The sequence below is a fragment of the Enhydra lutris genome, unplaced genomic scaffold, assembly GCF_002288905.1.
Source record: "Enhydra lutris kenyoni isolate GAN:26980312 unplaced genomic scaffold, ASM228890v2 scaffoldscaffold22, whole genome shotgun sequence".
Classification (NCBI taxonomy): Eukaryota; Metazoa; Chordata; class Mammalia; order Carnivora; family Mustelidae; genus Enhydra; species Enhydra lutris.
Window position 1 is genome coordinate 29,881,839 of NW_019154106.1, and position 17,290 is coordinate 29,899,128.

Here is a 17,290-nt window from a genome sequence, read left to right on the forward strand (position 1 = left end):
ATTGGGTTCTCAGGTCATATTTAAAGCAGTGAATACTTTATTTTATTTATTTATTTATTTAAAGATTTTATTTATTTATTTGACAGAAAGAGAGAGATCACAAGTAAGCAGAGAGGCAGGCAGAGAGAGAGAGGGAAGCAGGCTCCCTGCTGAGCAGAGAGCCTGATATGGGGCTCGATCCTGGGACCTGAGATCACGACCTGAGCCGAAGGCAGAGGCTTACCCCACTGAGCCACCCAGGCGCCCCAAAGCAGTGAATACTTTAAACCTTAAAGTGAGGGCAGTTATTTCCTCTGGAAGTGCATTAAAAAAAAAAAAAGGTTTAAATAAAATCTTCATAGATTATGGGGATCAGAACTCCTTAATTTCTAGTTCTAGGAAAAGTACCCTCTGTACAAGTCTTACAGTAGATTTAACATTATAGATTTGAACAATTCATGAGCAGCCCTGAAGGTGATTTTGAAATGGCAAGAATTTGAATTACTTTGATGAAGAGGCTGCTGTGTGAGAGTGAATTATTTAGCTCTTGAGCAGTATGCCACTCCCCATCCCCGTCTTGATGAGTCTGTTCTCTTCTTGTCACAATAACTTCCATGCAGGTTCTGAAATGGATGTATATCTTTTGGTTATTTTATATATAATCATTATTTGGGGGAAAAAAGTATCTTGTGTAGATATTCTTGAATTTGAGAAATCACAGGCAGTCTCAGGAATGTCATTCTTGTCCAAATGAGGGTAAATGTAGTAAAACTAATGTCAGGAGTTTTCTTCTTCACATGTACTTCTCTCTCTTCCCTTTTGATTAATGTGAACATTTCTTTAAATGCTAATATGTTCACTAACTGTTTTTAACAAAACAAAAAATGTTATGATTTTAACACTTCTTTGGCTGCTTATACTTTAAAATGAATGAATTTCTATAAATTGGTCATCCCAATTACCATTGATACTTTGCTTTTTCCCCCGAAAAGATGCATATATCTTTTTGAATTAGTGTTTTTGTTTCCTTTGCATGAATATCCAGAAGTAGAATTAACTGGGTTACATGGTATTTCTATTTTTAATCTTTTGAGGACCCTCCATACTGTTTTCCATAGTTGCTGCACCAGTTTACATTCCCACCAACAGTGCATAAGGGCTTCCTTTTCTCCATATCCTGGTGAACATTTGTTCTTTCTTACCTTTTTGATATAGCCATTCTGACTGGTGTCAGGTGATAGCTCATGGTTTTGATTTGCATTTCCCTGATGATTAGTAGTGTTGAGCTTCTTGTCATGTGTCTGTTGGCCATGCGTATGTCTTCTTTGGAAAAATGTCTACTCAGGTCCTCTGCCCATTTTGTAATTGGATTATTTATGGGATTTAAAAATTTGTTTTTGGTACTGAGTTATATGAGTTGTCTATATATTTTGGATATTAATCCTTTTTTAGATATATCATTTGCAAATTATCTTCTCCCATTTAGTATATTGCCTTTTCATTTTGTTGATGGTTTTCCCTTAACTGTTTCCCTTGCCTGAGGAGACAGATGCAGAAAATATTGTTAAGACTGATATCGAGGGGGTTGCTGCCTATATTTTCTTTTAGGAGTTTTGGGTTTTGGTTCTAAATTTAGGCCTTTAATCCATTTGAGTCTATTTTTGTGTATGGTGTAAGAAAGTGGCCCAGTTTTGTTCTCTTGCATGTAGCTATCCAGTTTTCCCGACACTTACTGAAGAGAATGTCTTTCCCCCATTGTATATTCTTTCCTTCTTTGTCATAGATTAATTGACCATGTAATTGTGGATTTATTTCTGGCCTCTCTGTTCTGTTCCATTGATGTTGTGTGTCTGTTTTTGTGCCAGTACCATACAGTTTTGATTACTACAACTTTGTAGTATATCCAGCAGCAACAGGATACTAATAACATCTGTAACCAATTTTCAGTGTATCAGCTTGCTTTATTCTGATAGCTCCCAATTTCTGCTTCTGCATAACCTCAACTCATGAGACTGAGAAAATAAAAACCTGGAGCAATAGCTCCCCCATCTTTCTGCCATCAAACTGACAAAACTACCAGTTTCTGAACCCATCTTTTTTCCTTATTACGTTGGAAAACGGTCCCAACTTCTGTAAAAAGCCTATCTATTTTTGTTTGATCCCACTCTTTCTGGCCTTGATTGATTGATTGATACATACACATGCACATAAGTGCATGTGGGCCTACCATGTGACATGTTTCTACACACATACCCACAGACACCTGTGTAACCACTACTTGGACTCAAATATCTGCCCTACAAATTTAATGACTTTTCTGACCTCTCCTCACTGATTAGTTTTGTTTATATTTGACCTTCATAGAAGTGAGTAATATAAATGGAATCATATAACATGTATGGAGTCATACATCTTTTGTGTTTGTCTTTTTCACTAACATTTCTGTGAAATTGATTCATGTTGTTGCATGTAAGAGTATTTTATTCCTTTTCCTTGCTGTGTAGTGTCCCGGTTGTAGGAATATACCAAAATTTATTCATTGTCCTAATACTAAGTATTTGGGTTGTTTATAGTTTCAGGATATTATGAATAAAGCTGCTATGAAAATTCTTATATGTGACATTTAGTGAGTATAAGCATCTCCTTCTGTGGGTCATATTAGAACTGCCAAACAGTTTTCCAAATTAGTTGTATAAATTTATTCTTTCACCAGCAATGATGGTTCTAGGTGCTCCATATCTTTTTCAGCATTTCGTATTACCTTTGTAATTTTATCCACTGTGATGGTTTTATGGTAACATCTCTTGTAATCTGCAGTTCCATTTCTTATCAGCCAACTGGATCGCCTCTTCTGTGAAATCTTCGTGTTTGTTGCTTCATTTTTGTTAGGTTGTTTTGTCTTTTTTTAAATGATTTGTTGGAATTTTCTGTGTACTCTGGATATTCCTTTTCCAGACATATATCTAGAGATCACTATATCTTTCTATACAGATAGAAATATTTGCTCCCTGGTTTTTGGGGGTTTTTTAGCCTTTTTAAAAATGGGTTTTTTTTATGTATAGAAGTTTTTAACTTTAGCAAAATCAGATTGACCACTAGTCTTTTAGGGTTAGTGTTTTAGCCTTACCCAAAAGTATTGAAGGTCATCTCCATTTTCTGCTAAAAGTGTTATTACTTTACCATTCATAAGTTTTTCTGTAATCTCTCTCAAATTAATTTTTGTACTTGATGAGGTTAAGGGTCAAGGTTTGTTTTTTCCTCCAATATGTGTATCATTGACCTAGCACCAATTATGAAAAAGACCATCCTTTTCCCACTGGACTGTACTAAAACCTTTGTTATAAATCAGGAAACCATGTAAGTGTAGCTCTGTTTCTTAATTCCATTCATCCATTTGTCTAGATATACCACATATAAAATTCTCTTACTGTAAACTTATTATGAATCTTGATATTTGAAGTAAGCTTCTCCAGTTTCATTCTTTTTAATGTTTGCCTTGGCCAATCTAGGTTTTTTGCTTTTCTCTGTATGTATCTTAAATGAGTATGCCATTTTCTACTGGAAAAAAGTACTCCACTGGAATTATATTAAATATATAGACCAATTTGAGGGAGAATTGATAACGCTGGAAATGTTTCAAATCCCTATAGTGTATCTTTGTATTGTTTAGGTCTTCTTTATTTTCTCTCAGCATTTTAAAGGTCTTACATGTTTCCTTTGACTTTGTTGTAAGTATTTGGAGCTTTTTAGTATTGCTATATATGGTGTTTATTATTTTTTAAGTAAGTCATTTATGGTATTTTAAAATTCTGTTTTCTAGTTGGTTTTTGCTAGTACGTGGAAATTCAGTGATTTTTTTTGCATACTGATTTTATATCAAGAGACCCTGCTAATGCATATGTTTATTCTTTTTCTATGTAGAGAAATCCTATTTGTTAGTGATGATCTTTTAACTTCTTCCTTTCCAGGTTTTATGTCTTTTTCAGTGAATTGTCATGTCATTAGTTCACCATTAATATGCTGGGAGCTCGAAGACTTGGTTATTGTTCTTTATTTGTTATTGTAGATAATTCTTAGAGTTTTTGTTTTTAATTTTTTAAAAAAAATTTTTTTCAAAGATTTTATTCATTTATTTGACAGTGAGAGAGATCACAAGCAGGCAGAGAGGCACGCAGAGAGAGAGGGGGAAGCAGGCTCCCCGCCGAGCAGAGAGCCCAACATGGGGCCCGATCTCAGGACCGCGAAATCATGACCTGAGCCAAAGGCAGAGGCTCAACCCACTGAGCCACCCAGGCACTCCAGTAATCCTTACAGTTTAAAAGAGGTTCCCTTTTATTCCTAGGTTTATCAAAAGAAGTGTTGAATGTTATCAGATGCCTTTACTGCATGAGCATGGGCGGCCACATGATTTTTTTCTTTTTATTCTATGAATAAATAATTGATTTTAAAATGTTATGCTGGGGTACCTGGGTGGCTCAGTCGCTTAAGTGTTGGGCTTCGCACTCGGCGTGGAGCCTGCTTGGGATTCTCTCTCTCCCTCTCTCAATCACCTTTCCCCCTTAAAAAAATGTTATGCCAACTTTTTATCCTTGGAATAAACTCCATTTGCTCATGTTCTTTTTTAATATACCATTGTATTCAGTTTGCTGATTTTTGTTTAGGATTTTTTTGTATTTATGTCAGTGAGAGAATTTGTTTTGTAATTTTGCTTTTGTTATGCCCTTGTCAAGTTTTGTTATCAAGGTTATACTGACTGCATAAAACCAGATGGGAAGTATTCCTTCATTATTTGTTCTTTTATAGAGTTTATGATTGATGTTATTTCTTCCTTAAATGTTTGGAGGAATTTATCAGTGAGGCCATCTGGGCCTGAATTTTTCTTTGTGGGAATATTTTTAATCACAAATTAAATTGCTTGTATAGCTCATAGGACTATCCAGATTTTTAATTTCTTCTTTCAGTCTTGGGAAGGTTTATAAAAATGTTAGAATTATTAAGCTAAAGTTTTTTAATAACATTCTTCTGTGATCTTTATGTTTGTCAGATCTCTAGTGTTGACTCCTTTTTTAATCCTTATACTGATAATTTGGGTTCTTACTCATTTTGTTTTTTCTTTGATCAGATCAAGGCTTGCTATGGTTTATTAGTTTTACTAATTTTAGAAATCAACCAGCTTTTGGTTATATTGATTTTTGCTATTGCATGTTTGCTTTTTTATATCAGTGATTGTGTTATTATTTCTTTCTCTATAATTTCTGGTTTTAATCTGTGCCTCTTTTTCTGTCTTTCTGAGGTAAAAGCTTAGGTCATTAATTTTTATTCTTTTTTATTTTATTCATTAAAAGCTATAAATTTTCTTCTTATTGCTGTAGGTGGCTCCCACAACTTTTGATGTGTCATATTTTCCTTATTGTTCAGAAGAAAATTGGAACTCTTAAAGGTGTATGTTCTTTAATTTGCATTTGCAAATGTTTAATTACCTTTTTGTTATTGAATTCTAGCTTAAGTCTTCTGTTAAATATTTCAGAGAATATAGAATGATTTTTTAGTCCTCTGAATTTTTAAAATCCTTTTATTCTTAGGAAATATTTATTTTTGTCTTTAGTACTACCTTAGAGCCTGTTTGCTCATTTATTGATATAAGTAAATTGTTAGTCTGTGTGAATTTCTTTTACTTTCATTATTTCTGTTACCTATTATATAATGTTTATGACTAGGAAATGTGGCTTTTTAAAAAATCTAATCTGACAATCTTCATCTTTTCATTGGCTTATTCTTTTAGATTTAATGGACACTAGTTTTGAATTAAGTCTACCATCTTTCCATTAGTTTTGTATTTTTGTAATTTTTTTTAAATTTCTCCTTTCTTGTCTTCTTTTGTAATCATAGTATTTTTCCTCACTAAAATCTTTTTTTTTCTATTAAATTGTTAGTTATATAATCCTTCAGTTTTTATTTTTTTATATAATAACATGAATTTTTGGCTTTTTATTGATTAACTTAAATACCACTTTAACATTTTGAGAACTGTGCAAAAACTTACTAGTTTAATCTCATTAACTCCCTTCTACTTTTTGTGCTGTTGTTGGTATAAATAATACTTTAACTGAATTACTCCCTTATTATATATTTTATTATAGGTGTACTGGTAAAAATTTTCTCAAAACTTGCTTTCTGAAAATTTTTTTTTAAAGATTATTTATTTATTTGACAGACAGAGATCACAAGTAGGCAGAGAGGCAGGCAGAGAGAGAGGGGGACACAGACTCCCCAATGAGCAGAGAGCTTGATGCAGGGCTCAATCCCAAGACCCTGAGACCATGACCTGAGCCGAAGGCAGAGGCTTAACCCACTGAGCCACCCAGGTGCCCCTCTGAAAATGTTTTTTATTTTACTTTAGCTTTTAAGGGATTTTTCACCAACTATAGACTGACAGATGGGTACTTTTCAGCACTTGAAAGATGACACTGTATTTTTTTCTCTGGTTTCCATTTTTCTTACAAAAATTTAGCCATTTTGTTGAATAGTCAGAATTAGTCATTTGAAAATATTGAAAATAAAGTAATCTCTATTTCTGACCACTTTTAAACTTTTTTCATTGTCTTATTTTTAAGTCTTTTTTTCTTAGAGCAGTTTAAGATTTACAGCAAAATTGAGGGGAATGTACAGAGATTTTCCATTTACTCCATCCCAACACATGCATGACCGTGCCCATTATCAGTATCCCTCTCCAAAGTGGTATATTTGTTATAATTGATGAACCTACATTGACACATCATAATCACTCAAAGGTCATAGTTTACATTACAGTTTATTCTTGGTGTTGTATATTCTTTGTCCTTGGACAAAAGTATAATGACTTGTATCCATCATTATAGTACCATAAAGTTTTCACAGCCCTAAAAGTCCTCTGTTCTTTGTCTATTCATACCTTCTCCAATCTCTGGCAACCATTAATCTTTTTACTCTCTTCACAGTTTTGCCTTCTCAGTTTCTTAATTTTGAGTAGTTTTACTGTACTGTGCCTGGATGTATTTGTTTGTTTCTTTTGATTTATATTGTTTAAGATTTGCTAAGTTTCTTGAATTTGTAAGTTAACGTCGTTTATCGTTTTGGAAAGCTCTGTACCAGTATTTCTTCAAAATATTGCTTCTGTCCTATTCTCTTTTTCTTTGGATCCGTGATTATACTTGTTTCCTATATTGTCTACCAGTTTTCCTTTCTGTGCTTCAGTCTGATTACTGTCTCCCAACCTACCCTCAAGTTTACTTCTGTTAAGCTGAGTCCAATCTGCTAATAAATGTAATGAATTTTAAATTTTAATTTAGTCTGTGGTTTTATCTTATGTAGAATTTTCATTTGATTTTTTAATAGTTTTATTCTCTGCTCAGCTTTATCAGCCTTTCCCCCATTTTTTTGGAATGTTAGTCATAGTTATTTTTGTCTATTTATTAATATCAATATCTGAATCACCTGTTTTTTTCTGTTGGAATTTCAGCCATTTTGTTCTGTTTCATAACGTGCTTTGATTGAAAGAAGTCACTTGGTCATATTTTATAGCATGCTTAATAATCATTTATTGAATTAAGTGAAAAATTATGATAACCCAATTTAAAAAAAAAAAAAACTGTCAGGGGATTGAATAGATATTTCTCCAAGGAAGATATATAAATGACCAATAAGCACATGGGAAAGCTGCTCAACATCATTGGTTATTAGGGAAATGCCAGTCAAAGCCACAATGAGATACCACTTCACCCTCACTAGGTTGGCTCTAATCAAAATGTGGACAATAACAAGTGGTATTGCTAATAATGTGGGGAAATTGGATCCCTTATCCATTGCTAGTGATATAAAATGGTGCAACCACTTTGGAAAACAGTTTGGCAGTTCTTCAGAAAGTTAAAAACAACCCAAATGTCCATCAGCTGATGAGTGGATGCAGAAAAATGATGTATCCATGCATTGGGATATTATTCAGTCCTAAAAAGGAATGTTGTGCTTGCTGATGCATGTTACAAGTATGAACCTTGGAAACGTGCCAAGTAGAAGAAGCCAATAAAAAAAATTCACATATTGTATGATTCCATTTGTATAAAATGTGTAGAATGAGCAAATCCATAGACACGTGGTTGCCAGGAGCTAAAAGAAAGAGGAGAAGGAATGGAGAGTGACTGCTAATGGATGTAGGGTTTTTTGTTTATTTTTTTGTTTGAGACTATAAAAATGTTCTGGAATTAGGTAATGGCGGTGGATATACTAAAAACCTCATGGATATACTAAAACTACTGAATTTCAGACCTTAAAAGAGTGAATTTAAAGGTATATGAATTATATCAGTTTTTTTAGAAGACCTTTCTACTCCAAGGTTATAAAAAATACTGTAGGAGTTCTAAATAATGTGTTCTTTCTATGAAAATTAAGGGTTTTAGTTTTGTTTTGTTTTTCCCCAGCAGGTAGATAGTGTAGGAATGAGTTGCTTTAATCCTGTCTAGGGCTGGTTATATTTTTTTGTTAAGGCTGATTTGTTTCAGTTTTGCCCTCACTCCCAGTGGTAACCTTACTGTAGTCCTAACAAAGATAGGTGACCTTGGAGGGTCTTGAAGTCCAGCCCCTATCTCCCTCACATTGTGTGATTTTCTGTGGTTGCTGACATCTTTGCTTAGGCTTCTAGCCTTTTTATCTACTGCTTTCTGGTAATATTCTGGGAGTCACACACTGCTCAGTTGGCAGTTTAGGAGTTGGCTAGTACCTCATGGAGAGACTGAATGCAGACTTGTGGCCTCTTCCTGTTTGCAGCTTGACCCTCACATGATATCTTCTTTGATAACCACAGATTCCAACCTCTGTCTTGGCTAAGTGGGACTGCCACTTTCTCCTAAAATTCTTATTTTCCTGTGCTGTGTGAATTGGCCAGTACTCTCAGAGAAAAGGCCAAGTGAATGTGGAGCTTACCTTATGTTCTTCCCTTCTTTCATAGATCCTAGCCCCTCACATTCTGCCTAGATTGCTGCCTAATGCATCTAAATAGCTATTTTATATATTTATACAAATTTTGTAATTGTTTTCTTGTTTTCACCAAGCAGTGTAATCTGGTACAAACTACTGTGTCAAAACTGGTTGAAGTCTTCCTCTTGCCTCCATTCTTCAGTGTTCAGTCATCTATTTCCCCATCCTTTTCCCCTCTCTCATCAGTGATTGCTCCTCATCATTAGCCTCTCTCCCTGTGGGATTCTTACCTTTGGCTCTCAAAGCGTGCCACTGTGTTTCTATGTTTAAAAAAAAACCTGTTCAGTACCATATTCTTTCTATTATTCTACTGAAGTGGTTCTCAACTGACAGTGGTTTTGCATCCCAGGGAACATTTGGCAATGTCTGGAAATGGTTTAGATTGTCATAACTGGGGAAGGGGATACTGCTGTTACCTAGAGGCCAGTTACTAAAATCCTACAATATACAAGATAGCTGCCTGCGACAAAGACTTGTGTGGCCCCAAGTGTTAATATTGCTGAAGACCAAAAACCCTGCTCTACTTTTTAGCTTTCCTGAAAAGCCAGACTTTTCCAAAGAATTGACTGTTTATGTTGTTTCCTTTTCTGCATCTACCTTTCATACTTTTTAAGAAGTTTTCATTTTTTTTACGTAGTGCCCAGATGATTTTTAAGGGTAAATAGTGCCATAACACTTATAAAGAAAATAACAGTATTCTCTCCTAGCACCCCTTAATTACATAGTTTTAGCTAGTTAGATGTAAATGGAACGAAGGTGTTTTTTTCCTAGATAAAAAGACAAAAAATTAGTAGAAAGTAAACTCTTAATAATTTTTTCTGCTTATAACTTGGATGTAACAGCTAATGTTGTTAGAAAATAAATATCTTCCGGGGCACCTGGGTGGCTCAGTGGGTTAAGCCGCTGCCTTTGGCTCAAGTCATGATCTCAGGGTCCTGGGATCGAGTCCCGCATCGGGCTCTCTGCTCAGCAGGGAGCCTGCTTCCCTCTCTCTCTCTCTGCCTGCCTCTCTGCCTACTTGTGATCTCTGTCAAATAAATAAATAAAATCTTAAAAAAAAAAAAAGAAAAGAAATATCTTCCTTGTTTAAATTACTGTTATTCTAGTTTTCTCTTGTTTGCAATAGAATAAAATCCTTACTGAGATAGGGATTAATTTTTTAAGACCTGTCATGTATAAAACTCACTTTGAGCTCCAGAGCTCCAGTCTCATACACATCCACTTGAATATATCATGAATATATCAAATTTAACATGACCAAAACTGGCCTGTTTTCTGTTCCGAATATGGGTATGAACAAAACCATGTGCATAGACCTCTATTTACCCACTCAGTCCAGAAACTTGAGAGTCATTCTGATTATTTCCTTTTCCTTGCTGTTTATTTTGCCTGCTAAATTTCTCAAATCCATTCATTTCTCTCCATTTCCACTGCCATCACCGTAGTGAGTCCAGCCCAACTGACCTGCCAGCATTTTTATTTCAGCACCATTCCAGTCCTCTTTCTGTATAGCAAGGAGAGTGATATTAAATTGAAAATCAAGTCATGTTACTCTCCTGTTTACTGAAGATCTTTCAGTTGTTTCCCATTACTCTTAGAATAAAATCCAAAATTCTACAAGACTTTGAATAATCTTGCCTATCTCTTTAGTCTCATTTTATGTCCTTCATATAGGACTCCACCCTTCTTTTAGTTCCTAAAGCATATGCATGCTGTTTCTTCTGCCCTTAAGGTTCTTCCCATCCCCTCCATAATTGTAATTTTCTTGCCTTTCAGACCGTAACTTCAATGGTATTCCCTTGGAGAAATCTTTTCTGATTCATCCTAAAGAAAATATGCCCCACCCATCAGTCTTTTTCGCTTTATCCTAATTTTTCCTTTTGGAAAGTAATATACTTTTAGTGTTTATTTCTTTACTTTGTATGTTTGTGACATCTGTCCCAATAAACTGTAAGCTCTATAAGGACAAGTGTCATGTTGAGTTTTACATTTCCAGAGCTGAATGCAGTATCTGGCATATAGTAAAAGTTCAATAAATATTTGTTGAATGATTGAGTGACTGAATGACTATGTGAATACCTTTTTCCCCTGCAAGTGCTTCTTTTTGAAAAGTTATGTTCTATAATAAAATTGAAAAAAAAAATAGTGCTGTACACATTTGTTTACACCCCATCTGGATTTATAATGAACATTTTGCTACATTAGTTTTCTCTGTTCTTGTTGTTCTCTACATATACATCTGTATGTGAATATTTGTTTATGTCTGTATAGACATTCATGTGTCTGTGTATAAACTTCTCTATCTACATCTACCATTTCTCTCAGTAGTAGAAGTAAACTATATGAAAGAAAATTGCAGACAGGACATTCTTCTCTAAATCAGTATTTCTCTCCTATGAACAAGATTGTTCTCCTGCACAGTCGTGATACTGTTAAGAAATTTAACACTGTGGGATGCCTATGTAGGACAATTGGCTGAGTGTGTGACTCTTGGTTTCAGCTCAGGTCATGATCTCAAGGTTTTGGGATTGAGCCCCATGTCAGGCTCCACACTCAGCCTGAAGTCTACTTGAGATTCTCTCTCCCTCTCTGTCTGCCCCTCCAGCTCGTGCTCCTTCTCTCTGTAAAATAAATAAATAAATCTTTTTAAAAATGTAATGTTGGAACAACATATTTGATTTATAAACCATGTTCAAATTTTCCATTATCCACATAATATCTCTTATTGCCTTTTTAATTTTCACTCCAGGGTCCAATTAAGGATTTCATACTGTATTTAATCATCATGTCCTTGTATTTTTTTTGTAATTAAAATCACAGTTTTATTATTTTTTTTCTTTCATTAAACTTAAAATTTTTTAAGTGTTCAAGTTGTCATGTAGAATGACCACAGGGATGTATGGAATGGATGTGTCTCATTATTCATAATTAGACTTAGGTTACACATTTTAAGGAATAATACACAGATGATGTACTTGTCATTGGATCATGTCAGGAAGCTACATCGTATCAGTTTGTATGCAGCTAGATTTGCTCATTTGGTTAAGATAATGTTTGCCAGATCTCTTGATGTAAAGGTATTTTGCTTAAATAATAAGTTATTTACTTTAATACTTTGCACATATCCTGTTTACCAACAACATTTTACGCAGTAATTTTTAGCATCTGTTAATGACCCTTGCCTGAATAAGTTACTACATTGGTAGTAGTTTTATTTTTCCCTCTGTATTTATTAGCTGGCATTTTTTGATAAAGAATTCTTCCTGTCTCCAACAGATACATCTTTTTAAAAAAATCAGTATGTACTCAGATTTTGTTTTATATCTAATGTATTATCTGTTACTTTTATTAATTTTTTTAAATCCCACATTTGGCCAGTAGGAGACCTTTTAAAATGGTTCCTATGTCTGCATTTGTCTTAGAGCACATACTAGCTTTCTGGCACAAGATTGTTTTGCCATAAACTATTTCTCCTATTGGGGAATGATATTTGGAACCCAAAAATCTGAGTGCTAAGTGTGGTCATTACTACTGCAGGGTCATTGCTTCTGTTCAGTGGTTAGAGCTAGAATGAGATTTAATATAGGCAGACAGACAGCCACACACACACACACACACACACACACACACACACATATTTATTAAGTAAATTTTTTTAATGTTCTTTTATTTTTTTTTTAACATATAATGTATTATTTGCTTCAGGGGTACAGGTCTGTGAATCATCAGTCTTACACAGTTCACAGCATTCACCATAGCACGTATCTTCCCCAATGTCCATAACCCAGCCACTCTGTCCCTCCCTGACCACCCTCCAGCAGCCCTCAGTTTGTTTCTGATACCTCCAACTCATCCTTAACCTCTCATTCTGTATTTCTAGTTTCTTTCTCTCTAACATTAAGAATCTTACTTCCAGTAGTTTAATGCTTACTCATTTGTATTATCTGAAATACACATAAAAGAACAATAAACCTACTAAGAGAAGTTTGAGATTTCATTTGCAATTTTTTTTTTACCTTAGACTCTATCTTTCTATACGGTGTTCAAAAATACTTGAATTACTTCTTTTGTTTGGTAGTGTTGGCATTTTGAGTATACAGATAGGCTTATTTTTCTTATTTTCAATTTTAAAATTCCCATTTTAAATCTTTATTTGTTTACTTCTATTTTTTTTTTTTTTTTGGCTATGTAAAGCATTTGACTCAGAACTATATACAGAGGTATATTTATCCGTATCCCTTTCACACTATTCCCACCTACTCCCTTTATAAATGTAGCCGTTTTCATTATTTTCTGGTTTCTTTTTTTAAAGATTTTTATTTTTTGAGAGAAAAAGAGAGAGTGGAGGTGGGAGGGAATGGGGGAAAGCAGACTCCCTGCTGGGCTCAGTTCCAGGACCCTGGGATCATGAACTGAGCAGAAGGCTGACACTTAACTGACTGAGCCACGCAGGTGCCCCTGGTTATTTTCTTTATGAAAAAAAAAAATTTTAAAGTATTCTCTTCCCTTTTTTCCAGAACTGTTAAGTCACTACATATACTTTTTTTTTTTTTTTAAGCTAGTTTACCTAGAAATCATTTCATATCAGGTCATAGATTTTTTTCCCCCCATGGGTTTATAAAACTCCTCTGTGTAGATATACTGTAATTTTGTTAACCTGCTTTCAATGGATGTGTATTTGACTTGCTTCTGATTTTGCTATTTCAGATAATGCAAATATAAGGAATCTTGTACACGTGATGTTTGAATCTTGGAGCTGTATTTTTTTGGATAATTCCTAAAAGTGGGGATGGTTGGGTCAGAGAGTAAAATATATGTTATTACAATAGCCACATTCCTCTTCTTAGGGGTTGTCTGTTTTGCATAACCATTAGCAGTGTTTCAAATGCCTATTTATGAGAATTACTTCATTAATATCAAATATTGTAAACTTCTACATGATGAATTATTTCTTTAGCAAGTGGTATATTATATCATCAGGGTGCCTATGGGAAACAGCTGACATACTCAAAGTAGGATAATTTAAGGAAGGTTTATTTACAGAAACTAATTACAGAGGTGTGTGCAAGATACTGGAGAATCACCAAGGTTGGTGTTAACAGGATCCAGCATCAGTAAGTCTGTTTTCACTCCTAAGCATGAAGGGACCAGGGGAAGGAAGGGTTATAGGAACCTGGAAGAGTGATTACTACATAGGAGACTGCCTTTGTTCCAAAGACATAGTGAGCCTAAGAAGAGTCCACAGGTAAGACACCAGAAAAATACATAACTCTTCCTTCCTCTGACTTCCTGCTGGAGTCCAGTTAGAGGGTACAGGAGTGCCTTGATATATTTCATCTCGGTCAGTTTTCCTAGGGCAGAGAGTAGTATGAAGAAGGGTGGAGAGAAATCTGAAGGGGACAGCAGATGTTATCCGGTACATGTATGCACATATAGATTCATGGACCTTTGAAATAACTGTGTAAACCAGAGGTTTAGAACCTCTGTCTTAATCTTTTCTCCTAGTAAGGCTACTGCATGCCAGCAGTGTGTGGCTTATTTGTGTTTTATATGAATGCTACTTTCCACTCTGAGATTACTCTTAAAAAGAAAAAAATTCATGAGTTCTTATTCTCAATTTCAGTATTTGTCAACAGTGCTTCTCAACGCACTTTTAAAATACAGGTCCAAATAGTCTATCAGATTTCGCTCTAAATAGCTTCATAGCTCTCTTTTCCCCCTTAAGAGTCTAATATCTGAAGTAATTTTAGCTACTTCACACTCCATCCTGTTGCCAATATCTATTGGGAAGAAACAGTGTAAGCAGTGTCTGTTAACCTCTTTCTTCTGATCACTCTCATCTATTAATTTTATTATTTTATGAGACCATTTCATTACAAGCATTGTATTTAGAGTTGGGCATTGTCTGTATGATTTAAAAAAAAAAAGGCTTTATGGCCCCAGTTACTACTGAATGGGAGTTAATAACAAGCCTTCTCAGTGATTCAGAACCACTGTATAGTTACGGCATCTTTGTATTTTTGAGTATGTTTTTTAACCAAGTGGATTCTATTGCATAATCAAATGTTTTAAATTTTGGTAGATTGCTAAGTGATTTACCTTCTAATTTCATCTTTCATCAATGTTAGCAATAGTTTCTTGGTAAGAGCCATATGTTTCCTCTTATTTAATATATCTCCTCTCTAATATCAGCTAAGCCCATTTTTATTTTAGTTTTAAAATTTAATATCCATCTCACTACTTTTTAGGATTTATTATCATGGATCACATTTTCAGAGCGAAGCTGTAAGACTTATCCCACTTTTCCCTAATTTTATAGTTAGAGCAAAGTAGTTCTTAGGCAACCTAATTAACTTTATTAACTTAATATAAAATTTACTCTATTATTGTTTCATTTTTCCTCTTAAGAGTCTGTTTGAGGGGCGCCTGGGTGGCTCAGTGGGTTAAGCCTCTACCTTTGGCTCAGGTCATGATCTCGGCGTCCTGGGATCAAGCCCAGCATCGGGCTTTCTGCTCAGTGGGGAGCCTGCTTCCTCCTCTCTCTCTGCCTGCCTCTTTGCCTGCTTGTGATCTCTCTGTCAAATAAATAAATAAAATCTTAAAAAAAAAAAAGTGTCTGTTTGAATTAATAGTTTCAGTTATAAAGTATTTTTATTTTTAAATGGCACTTCTTATTTTTTGAGCTCCGAGAGTTAACTAATTTTTAAAGTACAACAGTTATAACTAAACCAAATTTCTTATTCCTCCCTCTGGATGAGAGAAGTTATTTTTCCATATTACCTGAATGATTTAATAAGAAGACTTATTAAGATGTTACTGAGAATTTCTTTTGTCAGTGAATATGACATTAACATGTCTCTTCATTAAAATCTCCAGCGGTCTTCGCATCATTTTGAATATTATAACCATTCTATAATAATGAAGATATGGAAGGTAATAGGAGACTGGGTTCAAAATTTATTCATTAATTTCCTCAGATAAGCCTTCTGTTTACTGTCTTCTTTGGTAGGCCCAATGGATTCAAACATGTTTAGCACAGTCATTGCCCACAGACATATAAACAAATGTAGTGTAATAAGGGAAAAAATATAAACAATATAGTGTGGTAAACATTTTAATCAGTGTATGCCTAGGGAAGGTGAGTGTCACAAAGCATAGGTAACATTTCGTGGGAGGGTGCCAAGGAAAACTTGTTAGAGGAGGAGATATAGTAAATGTTTAATAGATGAATGAACACTAATAAGTAATATAACACAAATAAAAGATATAGTCCTAAAAAAAAAAAAAAAAAAAGATATAGTCCTGAGCTGTAGGCTATAAAATTCTATTATTTGAAGATCAGTTAGCAAGAAACTTAGATAATTGAAAATGCAACTAATGTTAAGAGGCTATAGAGCATATGTGGATTGCCAAGTGAATAATACAGCAACTAGCATTTATCGAAATACTCTGCAACACAGATTACATGTCTAATTGCATATAATCCTCACTAACTCTCTTAGATAGGTATTAAGTCCATTTTACAGATAAAGACATTGAGACTTACTGAAGCATAATAACTTCCTGGAGGTCATACAGCTAAAATGGTGGAGCCAGCTTCCAAATTCAGGCAGATAAACTTCAGAAAAAGTGCTCTCAATGCCATATATTAAAAAAAAAACAAAAACATTAAGACCCATGGGAACCGAGAAGAGAAAGAAAATCTTGCCTCTTGAGAGCATTTGGAGAAGAGTTACTAATTAGATAGATGAAGGATATCATGAAGAATATTCCAGGCATGGGTGTTGACATAAGTGTTCCTTGGCACTTGTTTACTTGAAGAACAAACCAATATTATTGACTGGTCAGATCATGTAGGAGTATCAGGGAAGATCAGGCTGGAAACGAGGATGGGATGGGAGCCATCTGTCATGGATCCTGAAAATGAGCCTAAGTAATCTGTACTTCATCTAGGAGAGAGCCATTGAGGTTATGGGAGCAGGAGAGTAATTAATACAGAAGTCAGTTTAACATAATGATTAAGTTCTTGACTCCATCATTTTCCAACTTTGAGATATTGAGTACATAAGTTTACTATTCTTAGCCTCCTTTTCCTTATCTGTAAAATGAGGATGGTAATAATATCTGCAGAGGTTAATTTGTAAAGCCTGACATATAGCAAGTATTGAGCAATGTTATATGTTATTATTACTGATTTGTTTCAGTAAATTTAATCTGAGAACAGTGCATAGTAGTCTAGGCCTAAACCTTAGGCTATTAGTTGAGAAATTCTTGAAACACAGTTGTAACAGGTAAATGGAAA

General features: G+C 34.5%; 1 protein-coding gene across 6 annotated transcripts in view; it reads left to right on the forward strand.

Moving 5' to 3' along the window:
- Window positions 1-17,290, forward strand: part of LOC111149982 (inner mitochondrial membrane peptidase subunit 1) — an 81,717-nt gene that overhangs the window by 35,597 nt on the left and 28,830 nt on the right. Inside the window, exon 3 of one of the 6 annotated variants that reach the window (XM_022507275.1) lies at window positions 14,126-14,233. The exons of the other annotated variants lie outside the window; for them this stretch is intronic. The gene's annotated coding sequence lies outside the window, so the exon portion shown is untranslated. The remainder of the gene's footprint in view (window positions 1-14,125; window positions 14,234-17,290) is intronic. 6 annotated transcript variants of the gene reach the window in all.